The sequence below is a fragment of the Stenella coeruleoalba genome (assembly GCF_951394435.1).
Source record: "Stenella coeruleoalba genome assembly, chromosome: 2".
NCBI classification, from domain to species: domain Eukaryota; kingdom Metazoa; phylum Chordata; class Mammalia; order Artiodactyla; family Delphinidae; genus Stenella; species Stenella coeruleoalba.
The window spans coordinates 3827002-3847667 of record NC_137147.1 but is presented as its reverse complement, the minus strand read 5'-3'; the positions used below and the strand labels follow the sequence as shown (position 1 = coordinate 3847667).

Here is a 20666-nt window from a genome sequence, read left to right as displayed (position 1 = left end):
CTATCCCTAACAAACTACAACTGGCATTTTTCACAGAACTAGAACAAAAAATTTCACAATTTGTATGGAAACACAAAAGACCCCCAATAGCCAAAGCAATCTTGAGAAAGAAAAACGGGGCTGGAGGAATCAGGCTCCCTGACTTCAGACTATACTACAAAGCTACAGTAATCAAGATAGTATGGGCTTCCCGGGTGGCGCAGTGGTTGAGAGTCCGCCTGCGAATGCAGGGGACACGGGTTCGTGCCCCAGTCCAGGAAGATCCCACATGCCGCGGAGCAGCTGGACCCGTGAGCCATGGCTGCTGAGCCTGCGCATCCAGAGCCTGTGCTCTGCAACGGGAGAGGCCACAGCAGTGAGAGGCCCACATACCACAAAAAAAAAGGTAGTATGGTACTGAAACAGAAACAGAAATATAGATCAATGGTACAGGATAGGAAGCCCAGAGATAAACCCACGCACACATGGTCAACTAATCTATGACAATGGACGCAAGAATATACAGTGGAGAAAAGACAGCCCTTCAATAAGTGGTGCTGGGAAAACTGGACAACTACATGTAAAAGTATGAAATTAGAACACTCCCTAACACCATACACAAAAATAAACTCAAAATGGATTAAAGACCTAAATATAAGGCCAGACACCATCAAACTCTTAGAGGGAAACATAGGCAGAACACTCTATGACATAAATCACAGCAAGATCCTTTTTGACCCACCTCCTAGAGAAATGGAAATAAAAACAAAAATAAACAAATGGGACCTAATGAAACTTAAAAGCTTTTGCACAGCAAATGAAACCATAAACAAGACGAAAAGACAACCCTCAGAAAGGGAGAAAATATTTGCAAATGAAGCAACTGACAAAGGATTAATCTCCAAAATTTACAAGCAGCTCATGCAGCTCAATATCAAGAAAACAAACAACCCAATCCAAAACTGGGCAGAAGAGCTAAGTAGACATTTCTCCAAAGAAGTTATACAGATTGCCAACAAACACATGAAAGAATGCTCAACATCATTAATCATTAGAGAAATGCAGATCAAAACTACAAGATATCATCTCACACTGGTCAGAATGGCCATCATCAAAAAATCTACAAACAATAAATGCTGGAGAGGGTGTGGAGAAAAGGGAGCCCTCTTGCACTTTTGGTGGGATTGTAAATTGATACAGCCACTATGGAGAACAGTATGGAGGTTCCTTAAAAAACTAAAAATAGAACTACCATACAACCCAGCAATCCCACTACTGGGCATATACCCTGAGAAAACCATAATTCAAAAAGAGTCATGTACCAAAATGTTCATTGCAGCTCTATTTACAATAGCCAGGACATGGAAGCAACCTAAGTGTCCATCAACAGAAGAATGGATAAAGAAGATGTGGCACATATATACAATGGAATAATACTCAGCCATCAAAAGAAACGAAATTGAGTTATTTGTAGTGAGGTGAATGGACCTAGAGTCTGTCATACAGAGTGAAGTAAGTCAGAAACAGAAAAACAAATACCGTATGCTAACACATATATATGGAATCTAAGAAAAAAAGGAAAAAAATGGTCATGAAGACCCTAGGGTTAAGACGGGAATAAAGACACAGACCTACTAGATCATGGACTTGAGGTTATGGGGAGGGGGAAGGGTAAGCTGGGACAAAGTGAGAGAGTTGCATGGACATATATACACTACCAAACGTAAAATAGATAGCTAGTGGGAAGCAGCCGCATAGCACAGGGAGATCATCTAGGTGGTTTGTGACCACCTAGAGGGCTGGGATAGGGAGGGTAGGAGGGAGGGAAATGCAAGAGCGAAGAGATATGGGGACATATTTATATGTATAACTGATTCACTTTGTTATACAGCAGAAACCAACACACCATTGTAAAGCAATTATACCCCAATAAAGATGTTAAATAAATAAATAAGTCTTTAAGAGAACTGTTATAATTTTTTCCTTAAATATTTGGTAAAATTCACCAGACAACCCACCTGGGTGTGGTGCTGTCTGTTTTGGAAGGTTATTAATCATAGACCTATTTCTTTAATGGATGTAGGCCTATTCATATTGTCTATTTCTTCTTGTTTGGATTTTAGCAAATTGTGTCTTTTGAGGAACTAGTCTATTTCATCTAGGTTATCAAATTTGTGGGCATGGATTTCACAGCATTCTGTGACTATTCTTCTAATGTCCCAGGGATCTGTAGTGCTTTCTCCTTAGACTTTCTATAATAGTAATTTGTGTCCTCTCATTTTTTTTCTTAGCCTGGCTAGTAGCTTACTGTTTTTATTGATCTTTTAAAATAAACAGCTTTTTGTTTCATTGATTTTTCTCTGTTGATTCTCTGTTTTCAGTTTCATTGATTCTGCTTTAATTTTTATTATGTCTTTTTTTCTGCTTACTCTGGATTTAGTTTGTTCTTTTCCTAGTTTTCTAAGGCAGAAACTTAGATTACTGATTTTACATATTTCTTTTTTTCTTTAAATAAAAATTGTATATATTTAAGATGTACAACATGATGTTTTGATGTACATATATATAGAGAGAAATAATTACCACAGACAAGCTAATTAACATATTCATCTCACACACTTTTATATTTTGCTTTTTTGTTTTTGTGATAAGAGCATCTGAAACTACTCTCTTAACAAATTTCCAGTATACAATATATTTATTAACTATGGTCACCGTGCTGTACATTAGATTTCTGGAACTTACCTACCTTACATAATAGCAGATTTGTACCTTAGACCAACATCTTTCTATTTCCTCCACCTCCCTGCTTCTGGTAACCAGTAGTCTAGTCTCTGATTCTGTGAATTCATCTTTTTTAGATTCCATGTGTCAGATCATTCAGGATTTTTCTTTCTGTATCTGGCTTATTTCACTTAGCATAATGTCCTCCATGTTCATCCATGTTGTTGCAAAAGACAGGATGTCCTCCTTTAAGGCTGAAAAATATTACACTGTATATATATACCACAATTTCTTTATCCATTCATCTGTCAGCAAACACTTAGGTCTTCTTTTCTAATGTATGCATTCAATGCTATAAATTGCCCTCCAAGTACTGTTTTTGCTGCATCCATTTTTTTGTTTTTTTGGTGTTTTTGAAACAGTAGACGTTAACATAAATGAACGAGAAGCTCATTGAATGAGAAGCAGTTATGGACATATGTTGATGACAGGTCATATAAAAAACATTAGGATTGAACAGATTGTGTTCTCTAAATTTTATTAACAGCCCAAACATGATCTAGTCTGTTATGTCTGTGACTAACAAGTGGATAGACAGATGTTTGTATCATTCAGGATTTATTCCTAGTGTCTTTGCATTCATAGATATTGATGTATTATTATAATTGAATGCGTAAATAAAATTCTATCTTAATTGTTTAAAATAAGAGAAAGCACAGATCATTGGAAGACCATGTTTTATGAGACAATGATAATTATTAGTTTGGGTTTTTGCTACAGATGTTTATAGAAAGAAAAAATTCCTAGCCTACTCCCATTTTTGATAAGGGACATATAATTCATTGCATATAATAATATTTCTGTTCTGGATTACTGGCTGGTTTACCATTTTGACTTTTTTCATATAATAAGCATATAATTTAATCATTCCATGTGTAGTTAAGTAAATAAATAAATGAACATATAAAATTGAATCAAGCAGAGTCATCACTGAGAATGTGAAATAAGAATTTTTAAAAATGAGATTATGGGTTCTTTCCTTTTCTGTTTTTTTTAAACTGAAGTATAGTTGATATATAATATATAAATTACAGGGGTACAATATAGTGATTCACAATTTTTAAAGGTTATATACTCCATTTATAGTTATTATAAACTATTGACTATATTCCCCGTGTTATACAACACATCCTTGTAGCTTATTTTATACCTAATAGGTAGCTTATTTTATACCTCATAATTCCTTACCCCTATATTTCCCCTCCCCCTTTTCTCTCCCCACTGATAACCACTAGTTTGTTCTCTGTATCTGCTAGTCTGCTTCTTTTTTGTTATATTCACTAGTTTGTTGTATTTGTTAGATTCATACTTTCTTTCTCTGTCTGACTTCACTTAATATCAATATGGTAATCTCTAGGTCCATCCATGTTGCTGCAAATGGCATTATTTCATTCTTTTTTATGGCTGAGTAGTATTCCATCACACACACACACACACACACACACCACATCTTCTTTATCCATTCATCTGTTCATGGACACTTAGGTTTCTTCCATATCTTGGCAATTGTAAATAATGCTGCTGTGAACATTTGGGTGCATGTATCTTTTCAAATTAGTGGGTTTTTTTCTGAATATATACCCAGGAGTGGAATTGCTGGATTATATGATAGTTCTATTTTTAGGTTTCTGAGAAACCTCCATACTGTTTTCCATGTTTTACATTCCTACCAACAGTATATGAGGGTTTCCTTTTCTCCACATCCTTGCCAGCATTTGTTATTTGTGTTATGTTTCATGATGGCCATTCTGACAGGTGTGAGGTGGTATCTCACTGTGGTTTTGATTTGCATTTCCCTGATGGTTAGCGATGTTGAGTATCTTCTCATGTGCCTGTTGGCCGCCTGCTTTTCCTCTTTGGAAGAATGCTTATTCAGTTCTTCTGCTCATTTTTAATTTTTTTTTTTTATGTTGAGTTGTATGAGCTGTTTGTATATGTTGGATATTAACCTCTTATTGGATTTAAAGGTACCCAAATAAAGATTTAAATGTACCTAATTCTGCAAAAGTAGCATCCATTAAAATTATCTTTTATTCTGTTAAAACTGTTAAACTATAAAGATATATATATATATATACACTTTTTTTTTTTTTGCGGTACGCGGGCCTCTCACTGTTGTGGCCTCTCCCGTTGTGGAGCACAGGCTCTGGACGCGCAGGCCCAGCGGCCATGGCTCACGGGCCCAGCCGCTCCGCGGCATGTGGGATCTTTCCGGACCGGGGCATGAACCCGTGTCCCCTGCATCGGCAAGCGGACTCTCAACCACTGCGCCACCAGGGAAGCCCCCTATAAAGATATTTTTGATAAATATCTTTCTTATTCTTATGTGTGAATTCAACAGTGGCTATAACTAAAAGTATCTAAAAGTAAAAGTCGAATACTGGATTAATTAAAAAGGACCGAAGTTTATAACTCCCTAGCTCCAAGTAACTAAAATACGCTTAAATTCTAGTTTAATTCTCCTTCTTCCTCCACAGAATGACCACAGGACAGCACACTTATTCATTTTCTAAGAAGCAAAATCTTGGCAGTTAGCTCTGTGAGTTAAGAACCTAGAGAAAAATAAGTAAGAATTGAAGTTCCTATCCTTGGGTAGGATGATTTGTTCACAAATACTTAGTGGTATTTCAAAAGAATCAATGTGTATAAAGGAAATAAAAATTCCAAATATGGACCAATGATGGAAATATGTTATGAATCAAAAATTATGTTTAATCTAATTCAGCAGTCTAATTCAGTAGTCGTTTCATTCATTTTTAGAACTACTTAATATTACATTTTATGTTCCTCCACAAATGACTTAAACATTTCCATATCGGTATAGCACTGGCTGGTAACTGTGTGGCAACCCACAAGCCCATGGAAGACTCTGTGTTTGAGAAGTGATTAAAGGTGGTGCTTTCATCACTTTTCATTGAACCATCATTAAAACATGGGCAAACTAAATGAAAGTAACACCCAGATGGACCAATGGTGAATGTGGATTTGGTATGAAGCATGGATGTTGATTGATCACACATGTTCTCTGAGGTCCATTATAAAAGGAGATTTTGTTCCTGGAATTTTATGATTATATTGTTATTCATGGATCAATTAATAAGTAAATACAGAAAGAACAACGTGTCTGGATCGATGATGAGTTCCATGGGGTATCTGAAACAGGAGTTTTGATTAAATCCATATGCAATTCTGAGGTCCATTGCAAAGAGGCACATGGTTAAATTATTCCCTCTGTGGGAAATGAGCACATGGTACCTTGTGTTTGTACTTTTGTGGTTCTTGGGGATGGATTGTATTTTTATTATAAAGTTGAGCCATAAATAAGTGAAATGTATCAATGAATTTAAAAATATAATAAGTCATGTCCCTATTATTAAGGAATGTAACGAAACATGGATTGTTATTAAAATCTAGCTGAGACTCTGACTCTTTACTATACATTAATAGTAGAGACTGTTACTGCTCTGGAAAGTGGTATATGTATGGTCATTTGTATATAAGAGTTTTTGTTCTGTGGTGGTGGTGGGCTGCTGACTGGTTGTGGTATTAAGGAAATGCAAATGCATTTACTTGTATAAATACTTGTTTAAATAACCACTTAATTGAGAGCCAGAGACCACTGATGAGAATGTTTTGTAAGACAACACTTCTAATTAATCCAATCCTGTTTTTCATTGATTTTTGTTAAAACAATAAAAAAAGAAGCAAGTCTGTTATTCTCAATGGCAATGACCATAGATAGACATAAATTTTCTTCAGTGTTCTTGTCTAGTGGATAAGATCACAGATACTGATATGCTTGTATAAGAGAAAGAAGGTATAATTTTATATCTTAATCTATTTTTTAGGAAGTCAGCAAACCACAGACCAATTCAGAACACATGTTTTGATATCAGGATACTGACTCATTTTGTTTTCTGAGTCAGATATTCTAGGAAAAATTCTAAGCTCTTCTATTCTTTGAAAGGTACACCTGAACTTTTCCAAGTTCCAGTAATTTGATTCTGGGTTAGTGTCTAACCATTTTGAGTTTTCTTTAGAAAAATAAAGACATGATAATATTATTCTTTGAAAAATAAAATGAATCAGTAGGTGAATGAATCCATAAGTCCATATAGTGGAGGATTGGGGAGATGGTACCATGAAACATATTAAATATGTCCAATTCTGCAGAAGTCCAATAAGATGATCTTGGCTCTTCCTATGTAAGTAGCAGGTAAAGTCAGATATCTGTGATTGTAGTTTTAATTTTGTGTTGAACAATGAATTCGGTGGTATTCATATAATTTAATAGTAAAATGTAAGTAAATAAAAGAGTGCCATTCTTAGGAAAATGATGAGAATGTGTTATAGCAATTTGAAAAAAGCTAACTCTATAGTTTTTGATAATAGGCTCTTATTTTTCTTTATAGAATGAACACCACACATCTGATTTAATCATTCTCTAAAGGTGAAGACCCTTACTTCTGAGACTAAGGAGCTTAAAGACCGAAATAAGGAAACATCAATGTTGGTGTTCTAAGCTCCAATGGGGGTTATTAATGGGATCCCACTAAATTATTTCAATAAAATAAATAGTTAAATAGTACATGAAATTAAGGAATGCCAGTTACCAGCTCATGATTGGAATGTGTCATAAACTAACATTTATGATTAATCTGACCCGGCCCAACTAAGGACCGTTACTAAAGTGATGGAGGGCATTTCACGTATTTTCAGAGCAGTTTAACTTCCTACTTAATATTCTTGCCACCTTTGCTGAATCCATTTCTTCATTGATTAAGATCTCAGTTGTTAACTCTTTGAGGCTGGAGTACTTTGGAAGATGGCAGATGTCATTTTTGTCAGTTGTGGGCTAAGATGATAGGTCTGTGGTTGTTGATTACACTAGCTTTAATGTAAGGACGAATCAAGTGAAAGAGTAGCAGGTGGGCACTAATCTTAAGTAAGGGATTGATATGAAGCAAGCATGTTGATTAATCCCTACATGTAAAACAGAGCCTCACAGTGAAAAGTGACTGAGTCTATTCACTCTACATGAACAGGGGCAACGAACAGATCTTGGTTGTATTTAAGGCTTTTGTTCTTAGTTTTGCGTCACCGAAGGTAATTGATTGTATAATTATTCGTGAATTCATGAACGAGTGAATCAGTTCAAGAAGGCATAAGTGGATGAAGAAATAGAAAGACATGCCTGGGTCGATGATGGGTATTGGGGGAGGTATCTGAGTCAATAACTTTGATTAAGTGCTCTGTGTAACTTTGAGGTCCACTATGGAAAGAGAACTAGTAAATATTCTCTGTAGACATTAACTAGTAGTAGAAGTTAGGAAAAGGCAATAAACTTGTTCCTGGGCTTTTGTGGTTCATGGATACGGATTGTATTATTGCAAGTGAATCAGTGCATGAATGAAGAAAGAAATGTACATCTGAAAAACGAAGAGATTTGCTCATGGAGCAATCAGTAGAGTGCAATAAAATAAGTATTAATATTAATACAGTTCTGACGTAGAATGAACAGGTTTAGTCTGCAATCCTCTTTCACATGGAGCATATGAGTATCTGTGGTCAGGAGGCAATGTTTTGAGTTTTGGTAGTTTGCTATTTTTTAATTAGGAAAAGGAAAAGTGTTTGCATCAGTCAAAAATCTATTAAATAACCATGTACTTAACAGATGTTTATATTCGTGGATATCTGTAATCATTACAGATCTTAATCTTGGGCTAAGTGGTGGAGTTAATAATGTTTATTATATTATTCATAACTAAGAATTCAATACTGGATTAGTAAAAAAATTACATTTTTGAGCCAAAGTTTATTGTTATCTAGTTCTGCCTGGCTAACAATAATTAAAAAATTGAAATCTAGTCTAAATCTGCTTTTTTCCTCCCCAGAGTGAACACAGGACAGCTGATTTAATCATTTAATAAAGAATTGTTATCGCAAGCAAGGAGCATAAAGTCTAATATAAGTAAGTCCCTTGGTTCACATTCTTTGTTTGAATGGTTTATTCATGAGTGTTAGCTGAAGAATTCCAAAGTAATAATTATGTACTACATACATGAAATATATAAAATACTTCAAGTATGGACCAATGATGGGAATGTGTTACAAACCCCAAATTATGTTTAATCTAAATCAGCACAACTGAGGTCATTTTAAAAGCAGATAGAAGTTATTTAATTTATTCTCCTAGCTGTTTAATATTATTTTCTATTTTCTACCATGGTTGATTTCACCATTTGCATATGGGTAGAGGGGCTGATAACTCTTTGTGGGCAGCCCAGAGGTGATTCAGATGGTGGTTTCATTGTTTTTCATGGAACCATCGTTGACATACAGATGAATTAAATAAAAGAGGGCCACACAGGAAGCAACGCTGAATGTGGGTTTGATACAAAGCCAGGATGTTGATCCATCCACACGTGCAGGTTTGAGTTCCATTATAGAAGAAATGTCGTTTATTAGCTCTATAGGGTGAGAGCCTAAAATTCAAGGATCTTGTTTTTGGAATTCTGTGATTGTATTATTTGTGCATCAGAAAATTAATCAATAAATGAAAAAAATTTTTCTAGCAAGGACCAGTGATGAATCTCATGGGGTTTGTGAAACAAGAATTTTGATTAAGCCCATCTGCAACTCTGAGGTCCATAACGAAGAGACATCTCATTATTCTCTTTGTGGGAAATGAGCGTACAAGCACCTTATTCTCAGGCTTTTTGGTTTGGAGTATGAATAGCATTATTAGAATAAATTTAGCCTATGAATAAAGAAATATATCAGTGAATGAGGAATAAGAGAGATATATGTGTAGTACTTTTTAAGGCATGCAATGAAACATTGATAATTACGAAAACAATTTTGAGATTTTTAGTCCCAGTAAATTAATAGTCAAGGCTCTTATCATTTTTGTAAGGAGCATATGGTCATTTGCACACAAAACTCAATGTTTTTGTTTTGTGTGGAGGCGAGTTGCCAATCGATCATTTTATTAAGGAAAGAGAAATACATTTACATAAATAGTTGATTGAATAAACTGTGTAATTGGGAGGGAAGGCATTGAATGATGATGAGACTCTTTTATTCAGCCACATTTGTGATTAATTCAATCTTTTTATGCAATTTTATGTTGCATACAAACAAACTTAAATTAAAGGAACCAGTTTGCTATTCTTTTGGGTAATGACATTAGGACAAATGTAAATATTATTCAATTGGGTAATGACATTAGGACAAATGTAAATATTATTCAAGGTGCTTATCCAGTGTGGGTGGGTCACAGATATTGAAGTTTAATTATAAGTGAACAAATGTATACATTTGTATCTCAATCAATTTTTCAAAAAAGTCAGTCAATATCACCTCAATGGAAAGCATGCAGTTGGATGTAAAGATTGTGATTCATCATGTTTTACACAACTGATGTCCGCAGGAAGATAAAGAGTCACAGGCCTTTCCAACGGTGTACATAGACATTTGTAAATAATAGTGTTTCAGTTCTGTTTTGATGATTGTTTAAGCTTTTTGGAATTCTTTTAGAAAAATAAAGGGATGGTCTTATTATTCCATGAGTAATTAAATAAAGGAATTAGTGAGTGAATTAATAAATATATTAAGTAGGGTAAAGCTTGGACCATTGGTGAGATTGTGCCGTGAGTTGAATCTCCCATGTATCCAATGCCACACAAATAAAGTTCAATAAAAAAGATGATCTTGGCTCTTCGTGGGTAATCAGTAGAGAGACATATTCTTTTTTTTTTTTTTTTTTGTGGTACGTGGGCCTCTCACTGTTGTGGCCTCTCCCATTGCAGAGCACAGGCTCTGGACGCACAGGCCCAGCGGCCATGGCCCACGGGCCCAGCCGCTCCGCGGCACATGGGATCTTCCCAGACCGGGGCACAAACCCGTGTCCCCTGCATCGGCAGGTGGACTCTCAACCACTGCGCCACCAGGGAAGCCCCGAGACATATTCTTAATAATTATAGTTATTTTTCTTCTGTTTACTGCTAGATCCAGTGGTGTTCGTTGTATTATTTAAAATTAAGAATTGCACAAGTTAATAAATATAAAGTAGAACTCTCTCTTTCCAAATGTTGCGAATAGAATGCAAACCAAGGATTATTGTTACCTGATTACTGATGTTTAAAAATGGGTAATTGTAGATTGATTCTTTTTAAAATTTGCTTTTTACTGCTCAGAATGAACAACTCTACCGTATTTGATTATTAGCCCATGGCAAAGATCTTGAGTTTTACCTCTTTGGATAAAGAGAGAAGAGATCTATGTAAGTAATAAAGTTCATGTTCTACTTGGGGGTCTCGGTCATGGGTATCCACTGAGATGTTTTGAGGGAATAAATGACTGCATACACAAACAATTCAAGGTGGATGACCAATGATTAAAGTGTGTTAGGAATTCAGAATTACGATTACTCCGTTTCAGCATTTCAGCATGACTGAATTTATTAGGACAACAAGATGAAAGGCATTTGACTCACTTTCAGAAAATTTTAATATTCCATTTAATTTTTTTACCACAGTGGATATAAACTTCTCCATTGGTATTGTTATAGACCATGAACCCACTGAGGAGGAGAATATACAAAAATGGAAAATTTTGCATTTTTCTTAGTTGTGGTATAAAATGGAAGTTCATTGTTCATCTTTAAAATATGGATGTTAAGTGAAGGAGGTCCAAGCATGGACGAATGGCTAATATGGAACTGATATGATGCAAGGAAATGGATTCACTCCCATTTTCAATGCTGGGCTGCATTGCACAAAGAGAGCTACTTCTCTAGCTCTGTAGGAAGTGAATGTTCACAGACATATTCATATCTTCAAGGATCTTGGTTTTATTTTCCTAATTAATGGACATTGACTGTATTATTATTAATGAATCAATGAATAAGTCAAGAACAATATATCAAACAAAGGCACAGAATACCAAGTCTGGATCAATGATGAGTATGCGTGGGGCATCTGAATAACATTTTGATTAAACCCAGTCTGTAACTCTGAGGTCCGTTGCATCTTTGGGAAATGTGCTTACGAAGTCAGAAATATTCAAGGATTGTGTTCTTGACCTTTTGTTGTTCATGAATATGGATTGTATTATTGTAAGTAAATAAATGTATGAATAAATAAAGTATAAATAAAGAAGAGGGCTACACCTTGTCCAATTATGAAAGGAGCTTATGAACCAAAAATGATTGTTAATACATTTCTGAAAATTTGAGTTCAATAAAATAGACCAAGGCTACTCCTCCTTTGGGAGCATAGATATATGTGAACATCAGTGTTGTTCTTGGTTGGTGGTGAGTTTCTGGTTGTATGTCTTATTTTAAGAATATTTACATAACTGTACAATAATAATAATAAATATATTCAATAGTAATATAACAAATCATGATAAACATATTAATATAACATTTAATTAGTAGTTTAATACAATCAATAATGAAAAATAAAATACAAATGATTAGATAGTTATTGAAACATACAAAAGGTCTAAGCATGAGAATATACTAATTATGAATCCTCTTGTGTTCATTGATTTTTATTTTTAAAAAAGTAAATGCACGTTGTTGATGATTTTTGTGAGTAATCATCAAATGGATAGATTTAGTGTCTCTCAGCGCTTTTGTCAAGTGTTCTTAGGCTTCGCCAATATTGGTGCTATTATTATAAGTGAGTAAAAGCATAATTTCATATCTCAATCTATTATTTAAAAGAGTACAAACTGTGGGCCCGTTAGGAGCATATGTAATATGTGAAGGAGCATGATTAATCCTGTTTTATTGCCTAGAAATCCACTTAAATAAAAAAGATCTGAGCCCCTCCATCTTTAAGGAAGGATCACATAGACCCCACTCTCTAAACACATCTTGCTGTTAACATTTAAATTCAAACAGCCAAAAATAAAAATTTAGTTCCTTAGTAACACTAGGCACATTTCAAGCTATAAGTGGCCAGTGGCTACCATTTTGGTCATTGCTGATAGAGAAAGTTGCATGTAATAGTATTTAGTTTTGAATAGCAGATGGCTCTATCAGTTTGTACTTCCTTTCAAAAAAAAAAGTCTAGATAATTAAATTATGCTGAGAATTATTAAATAAATGAGTGAATAAATTAATCAATAAGTACATAGTTAAAGTATATGTCACCAAGGGGTCAGATTGTGTTTTGAAATAAGAATTTAAATTTATCACATTTTGCAAAAGTTTTCCCCATTAAAAAAATTATGTGGCCTTTTTGCGATTATGTAGGGGTATAGACAAATATTAATAATAGTTATAGTCCTTATATTGGGTGATAGATTAAAACACCTTCATAAAAACATTTAAGAAGTCTTTATTATTTTATTTCACACTAAAAATTAAGTCAATAGATGAAAAGGATACCACTGTTGGATGGATTGATGAAAATGTGACACAAACCAATGTTTCTGGTTAATCTAGTAATGCAGAACTAACTTCTATTTTAAAAATCTAAGTTTACACTTTTCATTCTTTTAAAAATCTTCCTTTTCCTTCTGAATGAACACTCCACGTTGGATTCAGTCGTTGTCCAATGATGAAGACCTTAGCTGTTACTTCTGTAGGTAAGGAGCAATGTAAGTAACAATCAAAGTTTCTGTGTTTTGTTCGTATGGTTTGTTCATGTGTGGTCACTGAGGTAGTTCAAGAGAACAAAAGGCTGTATACATAAAAACCAAACCCAAGAACACCAAGTAGGGACCAATAGTGAAGAATGTGTTATGGGCCAAGGAGTAGAATGAACACATTTCAGCACCTCTGAGATTCATTTTAAAAAGAAATGAAAGGTATTTAATTCATTTTCAGAACCATTTGCTATTTCATATTATTTCTGCACTGCAGTTGGTTTAAGCATTTCCATATTGTTAGAGATCCAGCCTATTCATTGTTTAGAGGAAGCTCTTAGAAGGTGGAACTTACTGTGTGTGTTCTAGATGTAGGGCACCATTGTGGTTTTTGGATGTTCACTACAGCATGTTTAAAATTGGGTGAATTAAATGAACATGGCCCAATCATGGGTCATTTTTTGCGATGGTACTGAGATGAAGCAAGGCTACCCTTAGATCTAGTCTGAAAGCTCTGTCAGAAATCAGTCTAGAGACAATTATCATAGTTATATCAAGGATCCTGTTCTTGGGAGTCTGTGACTCATGGGAAAATGAAGGTATAAATAACAAAGAAAAAGAGTGCCGAGCCTGGACCAATGATGAGATTGGAGGGTGTCTGAATCAAAACTTTTGATTAAAGCCATCTGTAACTCTGAGGTCCATCATTTAAAAGTGGCCTTCTCTTTTTTTTCCTTTATGGAAATGAGTGTAGAGGCAGAAGTTCAGAATATTCAGGTGTCTTGATGACAGGCGTCCACACCTTCTGGGTATAGATTGATTTTCATAAGTAAATCAATGCATGAATAAATGAAGAAATGTAAAGATGGGTAAATGTAAAAGAAGCTGGGCCTGGACCAGTTATGAGAGTACGTAATGAAACATGGATTATTGTTATATGTTTCTGTAGCACTAAATTCCAGTGAAATATATACATAAAGGCTGTTTGCCTTCTTTTGGAAGGAATATGTATACAGATGTATGTAAGATTCAGAATTATTGTTTGATGTAGGTGGTTGTTTGCTGGTTGGTTGTTTTTACTTAGAGAAGGGAAAAATTACATAAATAAATGCTTGTTAAATAATTATTTAATTGAAAAAAGAATGAGCAAAGCTCATCTTCAGAATGTGCCTTATGAGAAGAGTTATTATTAATCCAACTCTGTTCACTGAGTTTTATTAAAAATAATAAAAGAATCTAGTTTTCAAACCTCTGTGTAGTGAAATAGACATATGGAGATAATAAATATTATTCAAGTTTCCTATCTAATGTTAGTTAATTCCTAGATATCGATGTATTCTTACATGTAAGTAGATGAAGTCCTAATCACAGTCAATAGTCTAAAAGGAGGAAAACATGGCTCAGTAAGAAGCAAGAATAATGACTCATCTTTATGTATACTACTAATCCTCTCTTCCTAGTTTAGGTATGAACATATAGACATGTACATGAAGATCATTTCTGTTCTGGGTTTTTCATGGGTTTATCACTTTGTGTGTGCGTGTGTTTGTATATTTGAATATATGATCAAGTATTCCATGAATAATTCCATAAATGAATAAATAAAACAATGAACAATTGAATTAATATATGAGTAGGGTCAAGCATAGACCTTGGTGAGACTATGCCCTAAATCACAGATTTTAAATTCAACCATTTCTACACAAATTGAGACCATTAAAAAAAGATTATCTAGGTTCTTACCTATGTGGGTAGGGGTCTATAGACAGATATGAGCAATAGTCATAGTTCTTATTTTTGAGTGATGAATTCAACAGTGTTCCTTATATTATTTATAAGTAATAGTTAAATCAAGTAATAAAAAGGAGTGCTGTTCTCGGGTCAGTGATGAAAATGACACTTGAATCAACTTAATGATTAACCTAGTACCACGCAACTAATGTCCTTTTAAATCAATCTAATTCTGGACTGTTCATTCTTTTGATCATTGGCATTTGACTCCACAGGATGAAGACCATGGCTGCTTTCATCAGTCTGTTTTGAGGAAGATCTTGACTGTTACCTTTGTGGGTAAGGATTCTAATGACTAAACTAAAATAATAATAGTCAAAAGATCTTGTCAAAAGATCTTGGAGTGAATTTTTCATTAGTGTTTGTTGAATTATTTAGATTAGGAAGATGCAAGAGAGCTGGAAGGGGAAGCATAGAAAACAAGGATGATAATTGATCCATACATACCTCAATGAGGGCCACTACAAAAAGAGATCTCATCTATTGAGAAAGATCTAGTTTATGGGAAAAGAGCCTATACACAGATGTTGGTCATATTCAAGGGTCTTGTTCTTGGCTTTTTTTAAATTCATGGATATTGATGTTATTACTGTTGGTGGATCAATGAGCAAAGGTATAAATGAACAAAAAGATTGCTTAGCCTGGATCGATGATGAGTACCCTGGGGTGTCTGAAGTCAAGGACTTTGATTAAACCCTATAACTCTGAGGTCCATTACAAAAAGATTCATTCCTCTTTATCTCTACAGGAAATGAACTTGTTCAAGGAGTTAAAAATATTCAAGAGTTTGTTCTTGTGCTTGGGTTTCTGAGTATTGTATTTTCAGTAACTCAATGAATGAATAAATCAAGAAAGTATACATGAATAAGGACAAAATGGTTTATTCCTGGTCCAAATATGGGAGAATGTAATGTAATATATGTAATATAAAAATCATTATTAATACATTTCTGAAGCACTGAGTTCTAGTAAAATAAATTGATTGAAGCTGACCATTTTGAGTAAAGAGCATCTCGATAAATGGGTGTAAGAGCTCATGTTGTTTTTCTGGGTTGGGTTGTTGGTTTTTGTTTTATTAAGAGAAGGGCAAAACATTTACTTAATTATTGATTAAATAACTACGTAATTGAGAGTGGGCTTATACTTGGACCTATGTTGAGAATGTCACATGACAAGTTATGATTAATTCAATGATCTTCTACTTTTTAATTAAAAAAAGAACAAGAAAAAATTATCTGATCTTTTTTCTGTGCCTAGTGAGCATATGCACAGGCATTAATATTGTTCTGTTTCTGTGGAGTCACAAGTATTAATGTTATTATTATAAATATATCAAGGAATAAGTTAATATTTTAATCAGTTCCTTGAAAGAAGGTAACGCATGACCCAGTGAGGACCATGTGTTATGAAACAAGGAGAGTGATTAATCCAGTTCTAACGGTTGCCCTCTAGGTAAAAAAAGTAGACCTAGGCTCTTAATTTTTGAAATGGTCAATATATTTAGAGAGGATTTCTCTTCCTGGCTTGTTGGTGCAATTACTTTAAAAGAATGGAAGATAAAATGACTCCATGTATACCTATATACATACATACATATATAAAGATGGGACAAGCATGGACAATTGCTGAGAATGTGCTCGAATCTAAGACTCAGATTAACCGATTCTCTCCAAGAAAGGTTCATTTAGAAAGTTGTTGGAGCTCTTACCTGACTGGGTAGGGGACACACATAGTTCTTATTCTTTTGTCTGGTGTTGCTTTCAGAGGTGTTCATTATATTCGTTACATTTAATACTTGATTCAATCAATCAAGCAATATACCATGGAGAGTTTTAATATACAACAAGCACTTAAGGTTTATTCCTCATCAGTTGTTGACTTGAAGTCAACTAGAAAAATCTGAATCTAGCCTTTCCTATCTATCTATCTATCTATCTACCTAATCTAATCTGTCTATTTTCATATTTGCTTTGTACTCTACAGAATGGATGCACAACGATTCAATTAAGGACTATAGAAACTTACGTAAGTAGCAGTCAAAGTAATTGCTTCTGGTTTGGTGGTTTGTCATGGGTGTTAACTCTGTTATTGGAAGGGAATAAATGGCTACATGTACAAATTAAATGAATGGAGATCATGTGTGGGCCAATTCAGTACATCTGTGGTCAATTAAGGAGAAAAAAGAAAGACCATTTTATTTATTTTCACAGTTAATTATTCAATTAATTAATTAATGTACAATTAATTAATTGTACATTAATCAATTTTAATTTGAGTCACAGTTGATTTAAACCTCCCTCTATAAAGACATGGTTTTGTCACATTCAAACAGTAAAATGGGGTCAATATAAAGTATTGTATTAATTAATCTATATAGAAAACATTGTGGCCAATTAATGAAATATATATATATTGTCAGTGGGAAGTAATTCTATAGAGAAATGTTAGAGATATTCAAGGATCTTGTTTCAAGTTTTTATGACGTCCAGGCATTTATTTTATTATTATTAGTGAATTGATGACTTAATCAATAAAAACATGCAGACATGATTGAAGGTAATGAGGGCCAATCCTGGACCAATGGTGATGCTGGTGGGGTGTGAGTCATGGATGATGAGTACTTGTCTGGAACTCTGAGGTCCAACCCAGTAAGAAATCTAATCTATACCATACGTCCGTTAGAAATTATCCTGTGGACATGTGTTAGTAATATTCAAGGATCTTGTTCTTAGTTTTTGTTATGGAATTTGACTCTGTTATTACAGGTGGATCAATGAAAGAATCAATCAGTAAATACAGTTGACCCTTGAACAACGTGGTGTAACCCCACGCAGTCGAAAGTCCTTGTAAGGCTATCTCTGCTTCAGAAGCAAAGGAATTGATAAATGACTCACCCAAGGCCAGGAATCTTAAGTAGTTTGGATAGAATCAGGACTCAAACCCTGGTTCTTTTGATACCGCATGTTGTGATCTCTAATCAAACACAAATTTTTCCCACACTTAGTTAATTTAAAGATCCCTAAAATGAAAATACAGGTACTATATTTATTGAAAAAAATCCATGTACAAATGGACCCATGCAGTTCAAACCCGTGTTGTTCAAGGGTCAACTGTATACAAATAAATAAAGAGGGTGAAGCATTATCCAATTATGATAATGTCATGAAGTAAGAGAATCTGTTAATATATGTTAAAAACACTGATTCAATTAAGAAGGACATGATTTTATGATATTTCTTTGGCTAATGGTTCTATAGAAAGTACAAGTAATAATTATTATTCCTATTCTGGCTCAGTGGCAAGTTTGATGTTTTTTTGAGGGAAATATCAATAAATATTACCCCCAATTAATGAATACCTAAATTACTGATGTAATCGAAGGTGAAATACAAGGATTAATGAAGATAATATCTCAGTTTTTTTTTTTTTTAATCTTCTCTGCTTTGTACTTCTTAGAGTGGGCGCACCAAGCCAACTTAAACGTCTTGCATGATCGTGAGCTCTAAGTGTAAGAAATAGTCAAAGTTCTTGTCTTGGTTTTGGTGGTTTGTTTAGGACGTTAACTGTAATATTAAAAAATAGTTAAATATAATAAAAAAGGCCAGGCATGGCCCCCTAATAAATACGGAACTGACATGAAACATTACATTGATGAATCAATATTTGCAACCACGTAGGTGATTAGCGAAATGTAAATTCAAGGAGGCAAATGATTCTACAGAGAGATGTTAGAGATTCTTTTTTCTTTGAATTTTATTTAATTAATTTTTTATACAGCAGGTTCTTATTAGTTGTCTATTTTATACATATTAGTGTATACATGTCAATCCCAATCTCCCAGTTCATCCCCCCACCCCCACCCCACACCCGTGCTTTCCCCCCTTGGTGTCCATATGTTTGTAGAGATTCTCGAAGGTCTTATTTTCAAGTTTTTTTTGACTCATAGATATTTATTTTACAATTGTTGCTTTATCGATAAGTTAATCAGTAAAGAAATGTAGAAGTGAATGAAGAAAAAGTGGGCTGAGCCTGGACCAATGATGACCACTGGTAGTGTATGAGTCATGGATGGTGAATACTATGTGTCCAGAACTCTGAGGTCCAACACAATAGGAGATCTAGTCTATTTCCTCTGTTGGAAATTGCCATACTCACAGATGTTAGTAACATACAAGGATTGTGTTCTTGGTTTTTGTGTTCAAGAGCTTTGATTTTATTAGTATAAACAGATAAATGAAAGAGTCACTCAATATAAACAAATAAATATGAATAAGTGAAGCACTGTAAATTATGAAAGTTAATAAATCCCTAAGAGGCTGAATAGCTGAAATGTGGAGAGCAAAGTCAGTGCAGATAAGGTCTCAGTGTTTAAAAATCACCTTCTGTGCTTTGTACTTCTCAGCATGGATACATTGGAGCTGATTTAAGGATTCATCTAAGGTCACAAGATGTCTGGTTGTCTCTGTGTTTGACACGTAGAAACAAATGTGAGTTTTCATGGGTAAACACTCTATTTGAAAAGTATGAAATATAAGCAAAGAACGCCAGACATGGTCCATTGATTAATAATGCAGCATTATATTGATTAATTCCTGTATGAAACTTTGAGGGTGATTAATGAAAGAGATATATCAGTGTAGTAAACGATTCTATAGACAGAAGTTAAACGATTCAAGGCCTATGTTCTAGGTTTTTTGTGCTTCATAGGTATCCATTTTATTCCTATTAGAGAATTTGTTGAATTAATTACTAAACAAAGGTAGATGAGAGTGGGGAAGAAAAGAGGCCAAGCCTGGAGCAATGATGACCACTGGTGGCATATGCATCGTGGATGATGAATACGTGTCTGGAGCTCTGAGGTCCAACATAAAAAAGAAATCTAGTTTATTGCCTCTGTTGGAAATGATCCTATAGACAGATTTAGGATTTATTTTATAAAGCTCATGCTCAGGGGTCTTTGTGTTTATGGATTTTGATTCTATTATAATAAATGAATCAATAAAGAATCAATGTACAGATGTAAATGAATAAGATGAAGAGGGTGAAGCATCGTCCAATTATGAAGAAATTTAAGGCTAGAGATAATATTAATAAATATGGAAACACTAAGTCAGTTAAGAAATAAATGGTTCAAGGGTGTTTCCTCTAGCTAAGGATGTTATAGATAATATAAATAATGGCCAGTATTTACTCTGGGTTAGTAGAAAGTTCAATGTGGTTTGTTTTCTTAGGAAAAAGTTATATATTACCCAATTCATATATAACATAATCACTGAAAATTAATGTAGATACAAAGATCAGTAGAGGAAACATCTCAATCATGTTATCATCTACTCTGCATTCTGTGCTTTAGAATGGACACGCTTTAGCTGATTTAAACATATGTCTTGGTCAACAGTCTCTGAATTTGCCTGTACATGGAAACCAACGTGAGTAATAGTCAGTGGTCTCATCTTACCGTGGGTAGTTTGTTTAGGGTATTCTTTGAAATATTAAAAAAAATATTCACT

The 20666-nt window shown here is 34.3% G+C and overlaps 1 long non-coding RNA gene across 2 annotated transcripts in view; it reads left to right on the top strand.

Annotated features, from left to right (window-relative positions):
• Positions 1-19065, top strand: part of LOC307181824 — a 66228-nt gene extending 47163 nt beyond the window's left edge. Inside the window, exons 8-12 of one of the 2 annotated variants that reach the window (XR_013827070.1) lie at positions 8658-8734; positions 10962-11047; positions 13325-13365; positions 15372-15435; positions 17140-19065. This is a non-coding gene — a long non-coding RNA (uncharacterized lncRNA). Of the gene's footprint in view, positions 1-8657; positions 8735-10961; positions 11048-13324; positions 13378-15371; positions 15436-17139 lie in introns of both variants that reach the window. The other variant, XR_013827071.1, reaches the window with a different exon arrangement.
• Positions 19066-20666: the final 1601 nt, after the last annotated feature.